The sequence below is a fragment of the Rattus norvegicus genome, chromosome 20 (genome assembly GCF_021556685.1).
Source record: "Rattus norvegicus strain SHRSP/BbbUtx chromosome 20, alternate assembly SHRSP_T2T, whole genome shotgun sequence".
Classification (NCBI taxonomy): Eukaryota; Metazoa; Chordata; class Mammalia; order Rodentia; family Muridae; genus Rattus; species Rattus norvegicus.
In genome coordinates this window covers 15,512,198-15,531,885 of record NC_141553.1, presented here as the reverse complement: position 1 = coordinate 15,531,885, position 19,688 = coordinate 15,512,198, and the positions used below count along the sequence as shown (strand labels likewise).

The 19,688-nt window shown below is 41.2% G+C and overlaps 1 protein-coding gene across 6 annotated transcripts in view; it reads left to right on the top strand.

Moving 5' to 3' along the window:
- Pcdh15 (protocadherin related 15) overlaps positions 1–19,688 on the top strand; it is an 827,095-nt gene that overhangs the window by 66,331 nt on the left and 741,076 nt on the right. The window contains exon 2 of one of the 6 annotated variants that reach the window (XM_087598374.1): positions 17,321–17,419. The exons of the other annotated variants lie outside the window; for them this stretch is intronic. The gene's annotated coding sequence lies outside the window, so the exon portion shown is untranslated. The remainder of the gene's footprint in view (positions 1–17,320; positions 17,420–19,688) is intronic. 6 annotated transcript variants of the gene reach the window in all.

Below are 19,688 nucleotides of genomic sequence, written 5' to 3'. Positions count from 1 at the left end.
ATACACAAAAACAATTCCTGATGCCCCTAAGTTTATGATTTGATTCATTGTAGAAGTTGATCATTAATCATTCACTGTTCCGTCTTTCCTAGAATACCTGTATTTATTAAGTAGACAGATTTTTCTTTTCTTGCTGACTCTTTTTTTTTTAAAGTAAAGGCATCTTGGTTTATAACGGTTGATAATTTGCCTTCTTTTCGACCCTTTTATGTCCTGTAGATAAGCCAATGGTGTCTGATTAACAGTAAGAAGAATTTCTTCCTGTGCACTATTACAATGAGCTTTAACGTGATAGTTGGCTTCCATGTTTTCAGTGGTACGATGCTAATGTTTGGAGGCCAAGCCCACATTGACTACAAAGCTAAGTAAAAAGAATGGGAAGTCGATCAATTTCTCTAGTTACACCTTACCTTATCCCAAGCAGAGTAAAACAAAACAAAACGTAAATCAAAGACAGAACCATCCAGAGGAGCAGGCGCAAGAAAGAAAGAGGAGGAAGATCAGAGAGAGGGGAAAAGAGAGCACAAAAATGCCTTTTCTCTAGGGCACTGTCTTTATCTTTCTGGGCAGGAAGGACCCTGATAATTAAATGTTGTAGGGAGGTATTACTAATGAGAGTGCTACCCTCCACCAAGGCCCAGTCCACACAAGTCGGTCTTCCAGGCTGCTCTAGTCTAAGTCTTTCAGCACAGAGTACATTTAGCACAGAGGAGGGTGAGTAATGAGCAGTCCTTGAAGCAAAAGAAAACCAAGGATGTTTTCAATCATCAGATTTTGCTACCACACGCTTACTGCTGCTGATTACATTTGTCCTTGGGGCACTGTTTAAAGATCTGCTGAAACTGAGAAATAATCAAGTCTTTGGAAGGAAAACACAGGACTCCCTCTTGCAATAACACATCGATTAAAAAAAAAAAGTATACCACACTGGCTGATTTCTGTCTCTGTAGAAGGCAAAATGGAGCTCCACGGCCCAAAGAGTGACAGTCATCAGTCAGTGTGAAACTGACGATTCTATAAAAATACATCTCAAGACTTCAAATACAAGTTATCTGGGGGACCCAGCAGTCCTCAGAGGCCAAGAGAATAGACAGAGTTTTGGATCCTTTAGCTACGATTCTGTGACTTTTCATCATCCTTGGGTATTTGGCAGTTTATAGTTCTTTGTTTTGAAAGTAACATTTTTGATTTGTTATTATTAATAATTTTACATTCACCTTATGGTGAAAAATATCACGTTGGATTCAGATGCCTTCACCAAAACCTTCTCCTCACATATGTAGAATTGGATTACATGTGGCAGAAACCCTGGGCAGGGAACTGTGAGGCAGTTTTGCTGGCACCTCTGAATTCCCACGCTTCCTTGCCGGTGCCGGCAGGCTTAGTACAGTTACCGTGACCTCACTCAAAGAAGCTTTCAGACATCAGCATTGGCCGAGCCCTCTCATCCTTTGGAAATAAGGAACAACATACGGTAGTTCCCTTAAGGTATACTTGTGTTCAGGGAAAGAGCAATAGTAGCTTAGCAGATGGACCCAGTGAGACTCACACTCCTACCTGCCTGGGGCATGAGGTAGGTGTTTCTTACTTTCCACAAAAGGAATAATTGTACGTTGAAGGAATATTGCAGCATTTAAAATCAAGCTCGTCCACCTCGGGACTGCTTTCCAACACAGTTCTCAGACCTTGCAAACAGAGATGGTGACACTATTGGGAACTTACACAGATATAAGTTCTGTCCGAGGTGTCTCCTGAAGGCTTCTGGCACTCTTAGCCCTGCAGATCCTGTTAAGGATTTTCTTGATGGTGTCATTGTGCAACCTGAGCCCATTGCCATAGAGGACACCGATCCAGTAATGCTGCATTTTCTTTCTTAACAGCCTGCTTGATTTAAATGCTTAAATTATAATGGACTGTGGAATGTCATTTGTGAAACTTTCATTAAATTTTTCTTCTGACACAAATTTGTATTAAGTACTGGTTGCTACATATCCTGTGAGGTCCTAGAGAGACAAAAATGAACCCATACTCTGGGTCCTGCTCTCCTGAGAGCAGAGTGGTAATCAGAGAATAATACAGTAATATAATTTGATTTTAACCAGTATGCTAGGGATAAACTTAGCTTCGTGGTGCACACTCACTTGTTCATTATTGTGATGGCTACTTTTAATTGTCAGCTGGCTGGAATCTGTGATCGTTTTTGAGATGGGCACAACTGTATAAGATCTGCTTTAGAAAAATTTAATACCCATCCAGAGTTTCTACCCCTCCTTTAACCACTTAGTTCCGGGATAAAAGACACACACACACACACACACACACACACACACACACACACACACACACAACCTTTATATTTACAATAAGCCTTAATCAGCACAAGAGCTGTGCAGGGATTTACTGTCTATGCTACTGTGTCTATTTCCCAGCCATTAATCCCATTATATAATTTGCCATGTTTCGTGTGAGCTGCTCTCAACTCCAATTAGCCAAACCACATGGCCATTATTTTATGACTCACCTAACCCATGATGGCTTCCTCTTCCATTTTCCTTTTCCTCCCATGATTTCCTCTGAACCTCTCAGCCCAGGAACCCTAAACCCTGCCTATGTCTCTTCTACCCAGGTATTGACTATCTACATCTTTATTTACCAATCAGAAATAACTTGAGACCAAGTCACATAATGTCACTTGGGTCTACATGCAGCCCCTTGACCAGGTCTTGGGGACCCACACTTAGCATTAAAATATAGAGCAGCAGAGCAAACCTCAACAGAGATACTCTTGATTCTCTTCACTAACAAAGGTGGTAAGACCTTCCTGCTGTGGGCAGCACCATTCCCTATCAAGAATCCTGAATGCTATGAATGGAAGAATAGAGAGCTGACCATCCGCACCGACCTGCCAATGCTTTCTGATTGTGGATGCGTTGTATCAAGCTTCCTTAACTACTCATCCATGATGAATGCCAGCCCAGAATAAATCTTGCTTTGCTTATGTTGCTTTGTCATTAGTATTTTATGACAGCAACGGGCAAAGACACTAAGACAACTATCATGGAAAGCATCATATTTTCTACAGACGAGATGGGATACGATGCTCCTTTTTTTTCCCCCCAAACCACCTAATTAAGCCAGAGAAGTTGATCCATAGGGAAAGCTGGCAGAGAGTTCCAAATGCTAACTAAAGAAGTAGCCACTGAGTGGCTCCACACTTGAAATGATAAACAATGGCTCTTCGACCCGAAAGCATTGTTCATGGTGGCTAGACAGGTGAAATCCAATGCCCTGATTCTCTCGAGAGTCACACATGGAAATTGACAGGTCTATTAATATATGCTACTGAAAATAGGGCTTCTCTTATTTATACACTAACTGTGAGGATCTTCTGTAAAAGCAGAAGGGTCAAAGCAAGTCAATGCAAATATTCTTGTATGGAATTGTTAAATTATATTTTGTTTCTTATAATACCATCTCTTTTAGTAGTAAAAATTACAGTGAACTAGAGTCTAAATGGAGAAATGTATTGAATTCTTACTTAAAATTTGATTGCTTGGTTAAATGATTCATTTATTCATTCAACAGGGTTTTGGGTTCCTGAACTGTGACTGTTATATCACAAAACTCTAAGGTGGTTCAGACGTCTAACTCTTTGTATTCTCGGGTTTCATACTGGTGTGATAACTTGCTACAGCGAGAATCTCCTCAGCACACCAATTGCATAGATTTTTTTCTCTCTCGCAGTTCTTCCCTAGGCAGTACCGTACATTCACAATTTATATGAAATATGCCTTTTCTTAGGCATCTTAAGTAATCTTGTGATGGTTTTTGCTTGGTTTCTGATCCTAGGACAAAGGACTGAGGTACACACTTTGCATACCAAAGCAGACATGCCCTGCAGGTTTTGTCTGTCTGTCGGTCTATCTATCATCCGTCCATCCATCCATCCATCTGTCCGTCCATCTGTCTGTCTGTCTGTCTGTCTGTCTATCTATCTATGTATCTATCTATGTATCTATCTATGTATCTATCTATGTATCTATCTATGTATCTATGTATCTATCTATCTATCTATCTATCTATCTATCTATCTATCTATCTATCTATCTATCTATCTCTGCTTGTATGCCCTTCCTCTCAATCTCCCCCACTGTCCACTCCCCATGGTGACTTCCCTGACTGAGGTCCTTGGGGCCAGTGAACTTGCCCTGAGAGAAGCTTCCGAATAAACCTGCCTTTAATATGATCTAATCTGGCTTGAATTGGCTCATTTTACCAGAGGAGAAATAACTTATCATCAGTTTGAAGTACATACAAGAATATGCATGCTATAATCAAATACCATGATAGGATTTTATATATGAGGCTTGAGCTTTGCCAGAGTATGAAGCAATATCTCACAGTCATCAAGCAGCTGATGGTTCTCGAGCTCCTTGCCAAGCTGGCCTTTGGCTGACATTTAGAAATTTAGACTTTCCATCCTCACTTTTAGACTGTGCTCGCAGCATTAAAACTGTACAAGCAATGTGGGTGCAGGGTTTGCTAAACACCTGCTTTAGTTCGGGGAGTTTAAAATCACAGTTATGTGTGGGATCGTGAGCATTCAGTCACACTTGAGCTCCTCTGATGGACATTTAACAAATCCTGCTACAATCTACCTCTTGAAGATTCCCCTGGATCTGTGTGACTCCAACAATGGACACTGCTGAAGAGGCTTCTGGTAACCTTTCTCATCGTGTCTTTTCCCTTTTTGTTTGCTCTGTAGCTCGCTACTGTGATGAAGTACTCACAAATATGCCTATAAAAGTGTTCAGAGTTCTAGCAGAAGATCACATTCGAGCATTGTCTGGGGAGCCTGAGGTGTGGCAGATAACACGTGGATTTGCCCATTGTGAACTATGAAATGTATTCATGTGTCATAGAAACAAAAGCTGTACTTACAGTGATTCTCAACCAGTACTCATCAACCCTAGGGGACAGTTTACAGAGCTGTCTCTGTTCTGAAGAACAGTCAATGAGAATGAACCACTGAATGGAAGGGCCAGCCTTCTGCTAGGCATCCTAAGTCCTAAGTGGGCAGCATATCATCACAGGGATCCTCCTGATGAAGGGGTGGACAATAAGTACTCAGCGAGAAGTGCAAAAGGTTTCGGTGGGTAGAGCATCGGCTAGGTGTTAGGAGTACACTGTATTGCGCATGCGTGTGATTCCCAGCACCCAAGTCAGGAAACTGACAACTGCCTTGCTGTGTGTCACTCTTTCCTGAGGAGATGCAATGCGCGTTCCATTCACACCAGAAAGGAAGACTATGAAAGTTCACCTTAACTGTGTGACACCTCTGACAGAAAAGGTTTCCTGGCAGAAACCAAAGGATACCATAGAGTCACACCATACAACAAACCTCACCTAAGAGATTTAGCAGTGAAGAACTGTTTGGAAGACAGACTTACATAGGGTTTCTTGGGGACAGATTTCCCAGGTAGGGATTGGTGAGATCTCAGGTTTTAAACTTGGGGCATCCCCAGGGATTGGTAGAATTTTGAGTTCAGGGATTGGTGGGATTCTGAGCTCAGGGATTGGTGGGATTCTGAGCTCAGGGATTGGTGGGATTCTGAGCTCAGGGATTGGTGGGATTCTGAGCTCAGGGATTGGTGGGGTTTTAAACTCAGGGATTGGATAGTTGTGGTGGGTTTTTAGACCTGGAATTGAACTTGAACTTTCACCCATGGTAAACGAAAGTCTCTGGGGGAACTAGAGAGTCTTTATTGAGATAACTAGCCGGTATTTCCTACAAGGAGCAGGGAGAAGTCAAAATCAGCTACATCGCTGAAAAGCTCTCCTCAACATCAGAAATAACTCACAAAACGTGCAAGTTTAGCAGCCTCTGTATAGCTGGAACGGAGCCCTAAGGCGTGGATTATTTCTCTGTCCAGCTTAACAGGACAGGCGTGGTTGATGCCTTTTCATACTGATGGGGAGACAGACTCCTCAAGAACCTTCCCAAGTTCTGTTCTCCCAGACATGTGGTCTTCTGTTTACATCCTAAGGCTCATAAGCCCCCTAGAAGGAATGTTTCAGTTTTAAAGAGACTTTCATACGATTCACAAAGTAATTCCCCCTTCAGGGGTTTCTAACATCTCCAGTCAACTCCAACACCTGCGCTCATGTATACTCACCCGCACACGGGTATAAGTGAACAGACATGGTTAAAAATAAAAATAAATCTCAAAGGGAAGTCATTTTCAAAATACCTTCAAGTGCTACGAAACTTAAAATTCCTCAAAACTGCACTCTTCTGGGATGAAAAACAAAACAAAACAAAACAACAACAACCACCAAAAAAACCCAAACAAACCCACCTCATACCATTTGCCAATTTACATGGCCTTTCATGATTAGTACATAGTCATTTTAGAAGCACACAAGTTTGCTTTCAATAGGAAAAGCACCTAATTCTACCTTTTGAAAGATGCCTATGCCCCTTCTAGAAATAGCAAGTGTTTTAGATGTGAATGTTGCCTGGGTGTTTTTCTGCTGTTCCTAGGAAAGTCATTTGGAACTCAGGGCTCCAAATCCCTGTTGTAATTCTGTCGGTGGCTTCTGAGGTCATGACACTTGTATTCAATAAGAACTAGTTCTCATAAAGCTGATACTTTATTTTGGCTCTTCCTTCTCTTCATAAAAGAAGTTTGTATATTCTGTTCAAGAAATGGCTCAGATGAGTAGAGTACTTCTCTGGGATCAGACAAAGAAATGGGCTTACACCTCAGTTGTACCTTCAGCCTGAAGCTGCTTCCTGTTGTAGAACATTGTAAATCCGAAGCAGAGTTTCTACTCTGCCTTTATCTATTTAGTTCCCACATAAAAGCCACCCACTGTTTATACTTACAATAAGCCTAAGTCAGCACAAGAACTGGGCAGATATCTACCCTCTATGCTACCAGAATCTACTTTCCTATGATAACCCCAAGTTATTAGTTACTCTCTATTTTCTGGGCCTCTCTGAACTCCAATCGCCCAACCCTCAGTGGCACATTTTCCTGACTCCCCTAACCCATGGTGGCTTCTTCCTCCATTCATCTTCCTCTCTCCCTCCTGCGCTTCCCCTCTGATCCCCAGCCCAGGAATTCTAACCCCTACCAATTTGTCTTCTTCACAGCTATTGGCTGTCACCATCTTTATTTACCAGTTAGAAATAACTCATGAGCAAGCATAGCATGACTTGGGTCTGGTGAGAATGTGAAGACAGATAGAACCTTTGTGCACTGCACACTTAGAGGGAAAGTGAAAATCCACACTCCTCACAGAAAGGTAAGACGATTACTAAACTGAAACCAAACCACCAAATGATTCTGCAACTCTACTACTCAGCCTAAATCCAGAGGGAATAGAATATGTCACCCGAAAAGTGTGTCAAAAACACACACTCTACACATGATAGAGTATTACTCAGACATACTATTAGAATAAGGCAACTAAAAGTACCTGGGTGGGTTGCAGTCAAGGAATGACATGGTCACATCATGCAGCCGACCTAGCACAAGAGGTTTACTGGGGGAGAGGAAGGACTAAAGGCCATCATGAAGTGGGGACATGAGAGAGACAGAGACAGAGACAGAGAGACAGAGAGACAGAAAGACAGAGACAGAGACAGAGAGAGTCAGAGAGAGATGGAGAGAGACAGACAGAGAGACTGAGAGAGACAGAGAGACAGAGAGACAGAAAGACAGAGACAGACAGAGAGACAGAGGGAGAGAGACATAGACAGAGACAGAGACAGAAAGACAGAGACAGAGAGACAGAGAGAAAGACAGAGACAAAGAGACAGAAAGACAGAGACAGACAGAGACAGAGAGACAGAAAGACAGAGACAGACAGAGTCAGAGACAGAGAGAGAGTCAGAGAGAGACAGAGGGAGAGAAACAGACAGACAGAGAGAGAGACTGAGACAGATAGAAAAACAGAGACAGAGAGTCAGAGAGACAGAAGGAGAGAGACAGAGAGAGAGAGTCAGAGGGAGAGAGACAGAGACAGACAGACAGACAGACAGACAGACAGACAGACAGAGACAGAGGCAGAGAGAGGGAGAGGGAGAGACCAGGATAGAGAGAGCTAACAGGATAGAGAGGGAATAAGTATAAACAAATATTGGTAACTAAAATAGATTTTAAGTGACTATGAATGCCACAGCGGAGAAGAAGTAGAAGGGAAATGAACTTGTGGGGAGATATCTCAATTACATTTACAACCAGTTAGATTTTTTCTACAGAGGGAATCCTAGCTATTGCTAGTACTAAGTGGCTGCAAAAACATGGGTATGCATCCCTCTCTTGACTCACTCAACAACAGACTCGCGACCATGCCCCTCTGATTAGAAATTCTGGTAAAGAATAGGCAACTGGTAAAGAAAGTAATTAGGCACTAATTAAAAGTATGGCAGCCCTCACCTCACCATAGGTGGGTTTTACAAAGTGCTTGAATTTCTAAATTAGTGATTTCCTCTCTCTACTCTTCATTAGCATAATAATTCTGGTGTTACCAGATGGATAACTAGTTAGTGAATTTGCTGGAGCTTACAATTCTCAGTGAATAAAGGCAGAGAGTGGGGTCCAGCCGAAGCCCCTGCCTATCTCAATTTGGAGACCAGCTGTCTCCATAGAGGTTCCGGCCATTGAGACACTTCCTGTATCTGTGGATTACTTTCCTCCATCATGGGTGGATGTTTCTCATTGGATCACCTTGCCCTGACTCCCTTTGGTATATATCTAACAGGCTTCGGTTTTGAGACCACCTTTTACTCTGAATAGTGCTTTCTTTATGAAAGCCAATCAGCAGTTTCAATTTTGTCTGAGCCCCGATCACGTGCAATTCATACAAGTTTAGAACACAGAAAGTGTTACGCAATAGCCGACTTATTCTTTCCAAGATGGTTTAAGTGTCCTCTGTCTGCTCCAGTCCTAGTCCTACGTTTGCTGAGTTCGTTTGATTTGCTGAGATCTTATTGTCCCTCGAAAACCTTTTTTTTTTCCCTTTCCCCACGAGTTGCGAAGCACTGTTAACCAAATGAATGGAAGTAATGAGAAAGATTTAAAATGAACAAATTCCACAGACAGGTTAATTTCATTTAAAATTTCAGCTAATGATCAAATAAAAATAGTCTTCCCAAGAATGTGGCTCTTCTAACGTGTTAGAACCACATAGGAAGTGTCTGTAAGGGGCCTGGAGAGATAACTGCCGTTAAGAACACCAGCCTCTCTTGCAGACTGCCCCGGTTTGAATCCCAGCACCCATATGGCAGCTCATGACTGTCTATAACTTCAGCTCAGGGGCACTCGTCGCCCACTTTTCATTTCGTGGGCACTATGTGGATATGCACACCGCACAGGCATGCATCTGAAAAATACCTCAAAATGAAATTTTAAGAAATGTAAATAAATGAGTACCCCCAAATCCTTCTGGATCCCTCTGTGAAGACATGTTTATCTAAATTGCTTCCTGATTGTTGTTCTAGAATGCCTCTCAGAGCTTCCTTTGCTGCAAAGAGCACTAGAAAAATCATTCATGCTGAGAAAAGAGTTTCTTAAATGTTGTTCATTTTCCATGAAATATTAATTTTGATGTGTAAATCTCTGACCTCTTTATCCACCTCAATTCAAGCCCACATTCCCTATCTTTCTTCAAACCCTCTCATACATACTGCGGGGTCTGTTGGGTGCTTAACATATTAAAGGAGGGTTTCATGATTGTTCATGTGCTGTGAGCAAACACTGTTGAGCTTTGACTTTTAGTAACTCTTATGTAGTTTTTGCATTTATTGTCATGACTTTCTTCAAATCCGTGTGTATGTGTGTGTGTGTGCGTGTGTTTGTATGTGTGTTACATGGTCCTGTTTATAAGTGTACTCTAGGTTTTGTGTTTATTCAGTTATAGCAATTCTGCAATTCTTTAGTTCTTTGCCTCACAGCTCTGGGTGTCCGTTGATATTATAAAATGTGAGCAAAGGTGGGTTACCTTAGATGGGCCCGTGCCACAGTGTGCCTCTGAGAAATGACACCATGCAACAGACCTAGTGTAAGAGGTTTACTGGGGGGAGGGGAAAGCAAAAGTCTTTCCTGGACTGGGGACATAAAGGAAATAGAGAAGTAGAGAAGGAGACAGGGAGACAGAGAGGGAATGAAAGAGACATAGGAGAGAGGGCAGAGAAGGACCTGAAACGGCTGGGAGCCCTTTTATGTGTAGCCACTAGGATAACTAGTGTACATTGCAGATGATGGCATCAACTGCTCTTGGGTCCCTGAGAGAGGACCAGTGGGAGTGCCTGTTTACTCACATTAGTGACCCATGTACACTGCTTGGCAGCCCCTCCCCTCCCCGCTATACCACTATAATAACGGTATCAGCAAGGCTAGTTATCCAGAGGCTGAATTCACAGTGGAAACACTTCTCAAAATGCGAGACAGACTTCAGGCAATATTCTGATCTCCCAAACCTGTTTCATGTACCTCCTTCCCTATCTGATCACATGGGGCATCTCCAGAACACAGCTCCTCTCCCGGGGAAGTGGCATTGAAACCCTGTAGGCAGAACATGAAAGGTGTCTTAGGCTTCTAAAACTGGTACTTCAATGTCATCGAGGAAAAGTACAGCTAATTTCAGCCCTGGGACAAAGGAAAAGGTTAGGGTACGGTTTTGAGAAGTAGATCCTTGACAGACATTGCGGAAACTGTCTATAATTGTGTGTCTATATGTGTGTTTTAGAGCCAACAGATAGATAGATAGATAGATAGATAGATAGATAGATAGATAGATAGATACATACATACATACATACATACATACATACATACATACATACATAGACACATAAATACATACATAGATACATACATAGATACATACATAGATACATACATAGATAGATTGATTGATAGATAAAACCCTATTGCTATTTAATCTAATCTTTAGTTTCTGCCAGTCACATCTTACTACGCTCTCATTATGATTCTCTCAATAACTAAAATTAAATCACCTTTAAGAAAACCTCATAAGGCCTCACCATGTACAGGGTACCACCATCAAAGGCATCACTGTGTAGAGGGTACCACCATCGCCAGTCAGTACTTTGTGTTGGAAATTCTCCATTCACCTCTTAGTCTCCTTTGTCTTTCAAGTAGTGACGATTTGGAATGGCTAAAGTGTTCTTAGGAATCAAATCAGAGTGGCACTTTAGAGCATTAGAGTTGGCTTATTCAAGTCGACTAAGTGGCCCCGTGTGTGTCTTCCTAATCTCTGGCTTCTTTCTATTCTGCCATCCTTTTGTATTTCCATGAGCCCAGCGTGGCTTTTGAAATTGAGACATCTGGGCAGAATGTGAGTTAATAGTGAGGGTCAGTCCACTCTAAAGTAGGATATGGCTAAATGGAGGAAGAATGACAGCTTAAAGATGCAACATATATGTTCTCCTAAATTTCTCTAAAGTGCTTGTAATGGGATGGCATTAATCATCACACAAGGAATGACGAGTCTTTGTGCATACTTTGGGAAATTATCTCTATTTCATTAATCAAGGTGCTAAGACTAATACATTTATCTATCACTGACCCCATTACCTGGCTGAGATTCTAGAGATGGAAAATTCTAGAAATGGAGAAAGAAACTGAGCAATGACATACATTCATCTCTTTCTACAACTTGACCACAGACATATGTGACCAGTTCCTTTAAAGTCTGGCTTCCTTGACTTTCTCACTGCAAGAAGCTATCAGTGAGCCAGAATAACTACTTTTCCATTAAGTCACTTCTGTCTGGGTGTTTTTATCATGGCAACCAGGTGAAACTAAGACAGTGCTCTTAGTTTGGCTTCTATGGCTCCAGCCATACATTTCTGGTCTTTAGAGTTTTATTTTCCTGAAAGGTCTGAGTAAATTGTTTCATTCCTTCAATCTGTATGTGATTTAGGTACTATGAGAATTCGACTACCTATCAATTGGTAGATATTTCCAGGAGTGCACGTGCCCTAAAATCTTTCCTGGCTTCCAGCTATAGTGCTAAACTATGTAACTCAAAATAAAGTCTGCAATTTCGTCTTATTGAATTTTCTCATTTTGACATTTTTCCATGACCACGTGACTCTCTTCTAAATACTCTACCCGAAGATATCCATCCATCTTTCCACACAGTGAGATGAAGCCTGTCTATAAATGTTAAGAAAATTATTATGAAGATATTAAATAAAGTCAGCATATCAGATATATTTAAAGTTCTGTATCATATATGACCATAAGATGTGAGACATGACCTATATCCTTTATGTCCTTAGTGATGGTGTACTGGGCCAGGTGTTACCTGTAAGCTAATGAGGCTTCACTTCACTTCACACTAGAGCGTCACGCAATCATAGGAGTGAGGGTTCTTCTAGTCCATCATCTACCAGTACTGGGTTATGTCTCTCTGTCAAGAATGTAGACTTGGGAGGAACTATTTGAGGGAAGAATGCAGCTCTGGTTACCATTCATGCTGATGTAAGGCCCTCTCTCCACAGCCTTCTTATTTGCTATTATGTGTCATTCTGTGATGTCAGTAGGAATCTGAAATACCTTCAGGAGAAAAAATATAATGACCAGATAGTGGGATTTTTCTCTGCATCTTCAGTCTGACAGGGCTCTGACACTCAGGGATCACCATATTAGAATAATTTGTGGGCGTGACTTCTTCAGTCTGTAGTATAATTATCAAACTATGTAAGTAGTAAAATGTATCAAACAGCAAATATTGAATGGACAAAAACTATTAATTTGCCTGGTGCCATCAGTGTCCTGCATCTTCTACTTTTAGCATCTCAGTCCTCAAACATTGACTAATGTACACACACACACACACACACACACACACACACACACACACACAAATTCTGTTTAGTGTAGACTCACAATTTGTATCCTGCAATAGAACGTTTCCTAGTTTTTTTCACGAAAGTCCAGTAATATAGGAAAACGTTAAGAAGTTACTTGTTTCCCTGAAAGATCAATTGACTGTCAAAGACAAAAAAATAACTGAACAAAATAGCCATGAAGTTTGAGCTGACGTGCTGCTGTGCATATTTTGATGAATTCTGATAAAATTTTGGTGAAAGGGAAAGCCTCATTTAAGACCCTTTCACCTTAAATTGATCTCACCATTTACATTGCTCTCTGTCCAGAACACAGAGCCTCTAAAGAGGTTAATGTTTTTCTCCCTGGAAACCCTGACTGTACCGAGGGCCATGGAAAGGGCGTGAGGGCTGGTGATGAGGTTAAGAGCACTAATATTTGACTTTGCGGTAGGGAGATGGGCCCAAGACAGCCATAAAACAGAGTGTCAGGGGAGGCCAGAGTCACACAGATGGAGAAGCTCAATCATCAGTAATAGTTTCTTAGCTAGAACTAAATCATGAACCAAAGAAGCCATCGTTTCTAAAACCAGGAAAGGCAGAGAGATAGAATCTTTCCTATGCCTACTGGGGTGACATGGCACTGCCATCAACAAGAAATCCTCCAAAATTGGAAAGTAGGTCCTTATCCAGGAAATAGACACATACTAAGTACATGGCTTACACACGTGCATTATATGACCAGAGTGTTCTGAGTTTGCCTGCCCAGTTACTTTACTCACTGAGTTTTCTGTCCTCTGGAGACTGGTTAGCCTTTTGTCAGTTTGACACAAGTTAGTGTATTCGGATAAAAGAAAACACAGTTGAGAAAAGGCTTCTTCCATTCTCTTGGCTTGTCGGCAAGCCCGTAGGACATTTTCTTGATTAATGAGTAATACAGGAGAGCCCAGGCCACTGGGCATTAAGCCCAGCCATTAAGCATTAGTCTTCCATGGCCTCTGCCTCATGTTTGACGTCTTTCAGTGCACTGAGATCAGGAAATGTAAGTTCAACAAAACTGTTTCCCTCTCAGGTTGGTTTTGATCACCCTGCTTATCATAGCAAGAGAAAACTAGAAGCCTTATGGGTTATTGCTTTCTTAGGCTTTTTAAAAAAAATCTTTCTAGAATTTTTAATACTTACCAAATTCATTGCAAAGCCCTGAGATGGAGCCATTTCGGCATAGTGACCTTCTGGGGCTTGGGCAATCTTCAAGTATTCCCTAACACCAAGAGTCTAAATGTTTGCTTTTCTTTTTTAATCTTTATTAACTTGAGTATTTCTCATTTACATTTCGATTGTTATTCCCTTTCCCGGTTTCCGGGCAAACATCCCCCTAATCACTCCCACTCCCCTTCTTTATGGGTGTTCCACTCCCCATCCTCCCCCCATTACCTCCCTCCCCCCAAACAATCATGTTCACTGGGGGTTCAGTCTTGGCAGGACCCAGGGCTTCCCCTTCCACTGGTGCTCTTACTAGGATATTCATTGCTACCTATGAGGTCAGAGTCCAGGGTCAGTCCATGTATAGTCTTTAGGTAGTGGCTTAGTCCCTGGAAGCTCTGGTTGCTTGGCATTGTTGTACATATGGAGTCTCGAGCCCCTTCAAGCTCTTCCAGTTCTTTCTCTGATTCCTTCAACGGGGGTCCTATTCTCAGTTCAGTGGTTTGCTGCTGGCATACGCCTCTGTATTTGCTGTATTTTGGGTGTGTCTCTCAGGAGAGATCTACATCCAGCTCCTGTCGGCCTGCACTTCTTTGCTTCATCCATCTTCTCTAATTGGGTGGCTGGATATGTATTTTAATGCTACTCCAGGGCTTCCATGGCATCCTTTCTTCCTTTCCATTAATTATTTTCAAATGTGTATTTAGAAATAGGTTGCCTTTAATCTCAACAATCATTCCTTCACTTTGATCTATTCTGTTATTGAAGTTGTCTGATGTATTTTTTTAAATTTTGTTTAGTGTACTTTTCAGTTTAAGGATTCATTTCTTCCTTCCTTCTTTCCTTCCTTCCTTCCTTCCTTCCTTCCTTCCTTCCTTCCTTTAATAGTTAGCTTCTTCGATGTAGCTTTTCCTCTTTTGCTAAATCCAGATATCCTGTTCACCTGGCTACTGTCCATAAATGGGCATTGCTAAAAACTCTTCAAACTGGTTTGTCCATCCAGAATTGGTTGCCAAATCTTATGCAACCCCCACATTGTTCTAGCTTTGAATTCGTGGTGATTTTATGCCAATGGTTCTATGATTTGTCATGGAAGCAACAGGAAGTTGTAACACCGGTATATTCTGTGTCACTAAGAAACAATTAAATGCCTAAGCTCTCACACAGGCATGTTATCACCGCAGCCAGGTTGTCAGCTCCATACACAGATACTAGAGGTATCTTGGGAGGCTACTTGGTTCCTGTGTCTTTGTTGATATATCTCTATTGTACAACATGCAACATACCTATTGTAATCACCATGGCAGCTAACATGAAGGAACCGTATCCTTAGGCTGATCCTTTTAAACCTTTTTAAACCTTATGTCAAGTTGCGTGATTTCCCTGCTCAAAATCCTCATTGACCATCACAATCTGGATAAGAGCCAAATATTTGAGCGCCCTGCCATCTGTCACAGTCTGACCTAGCATCCACTGCCTGCCTTCTTTCCAGCAATCAGTTCCACTTTTGTTCTTGGCTGGAGCCGTAGCACTCCCTCCCCAGGTCAAGACTCCTCTTTGCTCAGAGCACTCACACTCTGATTAAGCTTAGGGAGAGATTCCTTTCCATCCCTCATATGGAAGGATCTATCCTTTCAATTTATATGTGAACCTCACTCCAGCTACTAGTAAATGATTCGTTCTAGTCACTTGGTTTTCTCCCTTTGAAAACATCTTACCTATCCTCATTTTGCTATGAGATTCTCCATACTGGAAGTTAACCTCCGTCTGGGTACCATCCATGTTTGCTTTTTCCATAACTCTCTAACACGTACATAAAGACACACCTCTTCTGCCTGTGCACAATGACATCTCTTAAATTCATATTTTCTTTTGAATTCGGAATATTAAATTTTACTCTAGAATTTGGATGAGATATTTTATGACATGAAATTAACTCCTTATCTTTATAGCAGGTCAAAAATTTGAGGCCTGGTATCGCAGAGCTCATGTCAGAAAAGCAGAATGGGTCAGCCTCATGTTCTAACTGTTCAAGAGATCTGAATGAAAGGCATTTATATATAGCTGTGTGCTTTTATATGCAACCCCTAAAAATATTTTTAATTTAAAATATTTAGAAATCTACAACCTATTAACTTTCGTATGTGAGAAAATATCCGTGCACATATTATTTATCTATCCTGTATATACAATTTGTTCATGCATGTGTGCATGGCAGTACTTACCTATGGAAGTCTCAGCACAGCTAGCACAAGTCAATTCTCTTCTTTCATCACGTGATTATCAAGGGTTGATAGCAGGTCATCAGCCTTGGGTAGTAAACACCTTGACTCATTGAGCCATCTTGCTAGACATACTGCACAAATAATTTTAATGATGGGTATATAATACATTCCTTTAATCCAACGAGTGCATACAAGATAGATTCCACTTTCACAGTAAACCTTTAAGAGAGTCCCAGCCATGGTGGCTTAAATCTGTGATGGAACATATTAAAGACTAAGGCAAGGAAATCATCACAAAATTATGTTCAACTTGTCTACATAATGAGTTCCAGGTCAGCTGGGGCTACAGTCAAGGAGCACAGTTGCCAAGCTAAACATCTCTTATCTGTTGCCTCAACTCCTTTGCATTCCCATTGTGGGCCAGGGAAGACCATTGTGGATCTTTCATAACCATTGGCATAAACACACCGTGTCAGTCATCCTTGACCAACTTCAGTCAACCCAAGACAATCTCTAAGCTCAGTCCCTTGGGGTATTACTTTCATATTCACCAGGGCCTTTGGGGATGTAAAGCCCTCTCATCATGGTGAACATATAGCTGCATATCACAGGGCGGCAGTCCTCCACCAGAAAAATCTTCGGATGGTTCGAAGTAGGAATTGGCTTATGATTTCATTGCCTTGGCTGATATTTATTTCACCTCTTTGAAAACACTCCTCAAAAACTAAGTAATCCATTAGAGCTGACAGTAGATATGACCAGATCAAGATGATACTGGCCTATTATCTGCTTCCTCCCTACCTTACCATCCTTTGCCACTTGTTTCTCAGAAGCTATTGTTCCTGACAAAATTATAGGACGTACATTTTCCTTGGGTTCTGCCTCCTGGGGAAGACTTTAAAGATGTAGGCAGAGAGAGCTTGTTCTGGCATGCTGCTTTTAGTTAAGGTTTTACTGCTGTGCACAGATACCATGACCAAGGCAACTCTTATGAGGACAACATTTAACTGGGGCTGCCTTACAGGTTCAGAGGCTCATTCCATGATCATCAAGGTGGGAGCATGGCAGCATCCAGGCAGACATGGTGCAGGAGGAACTGAGAGTTCTACATCTTGTTCCAAAGGTAAACAGGGAAAAAAACTGGTTTCCAGGTAGTTAGGAGGAAGTTCATGAATCCCTAGTGACACACTCCCTTCAACAAGGTCACATCTCCTAATAGTGCCACTCTCTGGGCCAAGCATATTCAAACCACCACACATGCACTGCAACTAGAGGGTGTCATTTATGTCTAAATCTCAATAACCCATTTACAAGCTACAAGGACACAGAATTCTCATATTTTCTCTCTCTCTCTCTCTCTCTCTCTCTGTCTCTCTCTGTCTCTGTCTCTCTGTCTCTCTGTCTCTCTTCTTCTTCCTTTTTTCCTTTCTGACTAAGGTGAAGAGAAATGCATGAAATACATTAAGGCAAAAGTAATAAATGAGATCTCTGTATGCCTAGGAATGAATGGGATGTTCTCCATGAGACAGAGTATTCATTGTGTTGTGTGTGTGTTTGCGTGTGTGTGCGTGTGTGTGTGTGTGTGTGTGTGTGTGTGTGCGCGTGCCTATATACATATACTGTAGAAATGGTTTAAGTCACCTTCCAAATTCTATCCTCTTGAAAATAAATGTATAGAAATATTGAACATTTGAAGAATTCTACTTGGTAAAAACCAAATTGCTGGACTGATTTTGTAAAGTGTCCTGAAGTAAAGTGGGGCTGTAGAATTTATCTAGAGTATGCTGTAGAATGATGTGTCATATTATACAATAACACATACAATAATAAACAACATTGGATGGTTATGTGCAAAAAAACATGTGAGATTTGGCCTCTGGTCAGCTACAGCCTAGGTGTGTAGCCCTTTCTACATCTCCCACATCAAAGAGCACATGTGACTGACCTGAGTCTCACAGAAAAGAGCCTGCTGTAGAAGGCTTGGGGCTCTAGCTCCTTTTAGATACTCTATTGTACATTCAGTTCTTTAACAAAATTTAAAACAGAAAAGTGTAAGAGGAAAAGTAAACTGGTGAAGAGTCATAGAGCCACGTAGACCCCCTAAAGAAGCTAATCAGGGATGACTGATACCCACCGCCTGTAAGTATTTTAGCGGGTGAAAATCCTAAATCAAGAAGTGATTATAATGAATCTGAAATCGGATGAACGAATCACTCGTCTTGGAGGTGAGAGAGGATTTTCTTAATTTAATATGCTGAGAACGACTAGTTTTTGCTCTCGAGAAAGAAACTGAATTGTCTTGATTCCTATGCTTGATCTACCAGGATTTTAGGTATCAAAGCTGCTTTTAGAGCTTTATGTCCTTTTAATCTCTTATTTTTATATTATTTAACCATAAAGGGATTGTTGACATTAACTATCTTCATGTTGCTAAAGTGAAACCCCGGAGAGTGTTATGTTATAAAAGGAAAGTTTTATTTAGAACATGATCGAGAGACTGTTGTCCAAGCCCAGGCTGCCCATGACTGTGGGCTTCTGGTGTGAAATTGTGAGATAAAAATGTTTGTACCACACTGCCTAGCAAAACACATGATTGAAGCAGAGAGAGGCCAGGAGACTGAGCCCCACATCCTTATATTTTAAATGTTTACGGTAGTAAATCAGCCACATTGGGAGGGTCTGTGTTAAATCCCCTGGACAGTCACTTAGATTTTTATTCAGCAAAACAGCCTAAGAAATATGAAGGTTACAAAAATAATATTCAAATGCAAAGGGGTTTTATTCATATACAATAAAATAGTGGCTAACTGAAATTATCAAAAGAAACAAAGTTCTTGACTCTTTTAAGTACATCATTCTCCAGGTCTGAACTACACTCCCATGCCTAAACATCTTTAGAATACTTCTGTTCAGTAGTTTTCTGTGGACAGCTCATCTAGAGACATCGTATAATGGAATAGATTAGTGATTTTGCAGATATGTAAAATATTACATTTTTTTATTATTTACTTTGTATGGGAATGGACAGGGTATTTTTCAAGGCACACATGCAGGGGTCAGAGGACAACTTGCAGGAGTAGGTCCTCTCCTACTATGTGGATCCAGAGATTGAACTCAAGTCCCCAAGCTTTGAGACATTTGCCTTCATTCATTGAAACATCTCGCCGGCCTTCACTTAAGGTTGAAAATAAGCTGTGTAGTAACGTATGCAGAAATTATTTTTTGGTGCATAATTTAGTTAGGTTATAATGAAATTTGACATATGTTACAGCCACTATAAGAACAGGGAGAAACAATTCTGTACCTCCAAGAAAATCCCATGCAGTTGCTAGCCAGCAGAATTCTGATTCCTTAAATTTTGTGTTTTCTGGAATACGCCAAATTGTTATTTG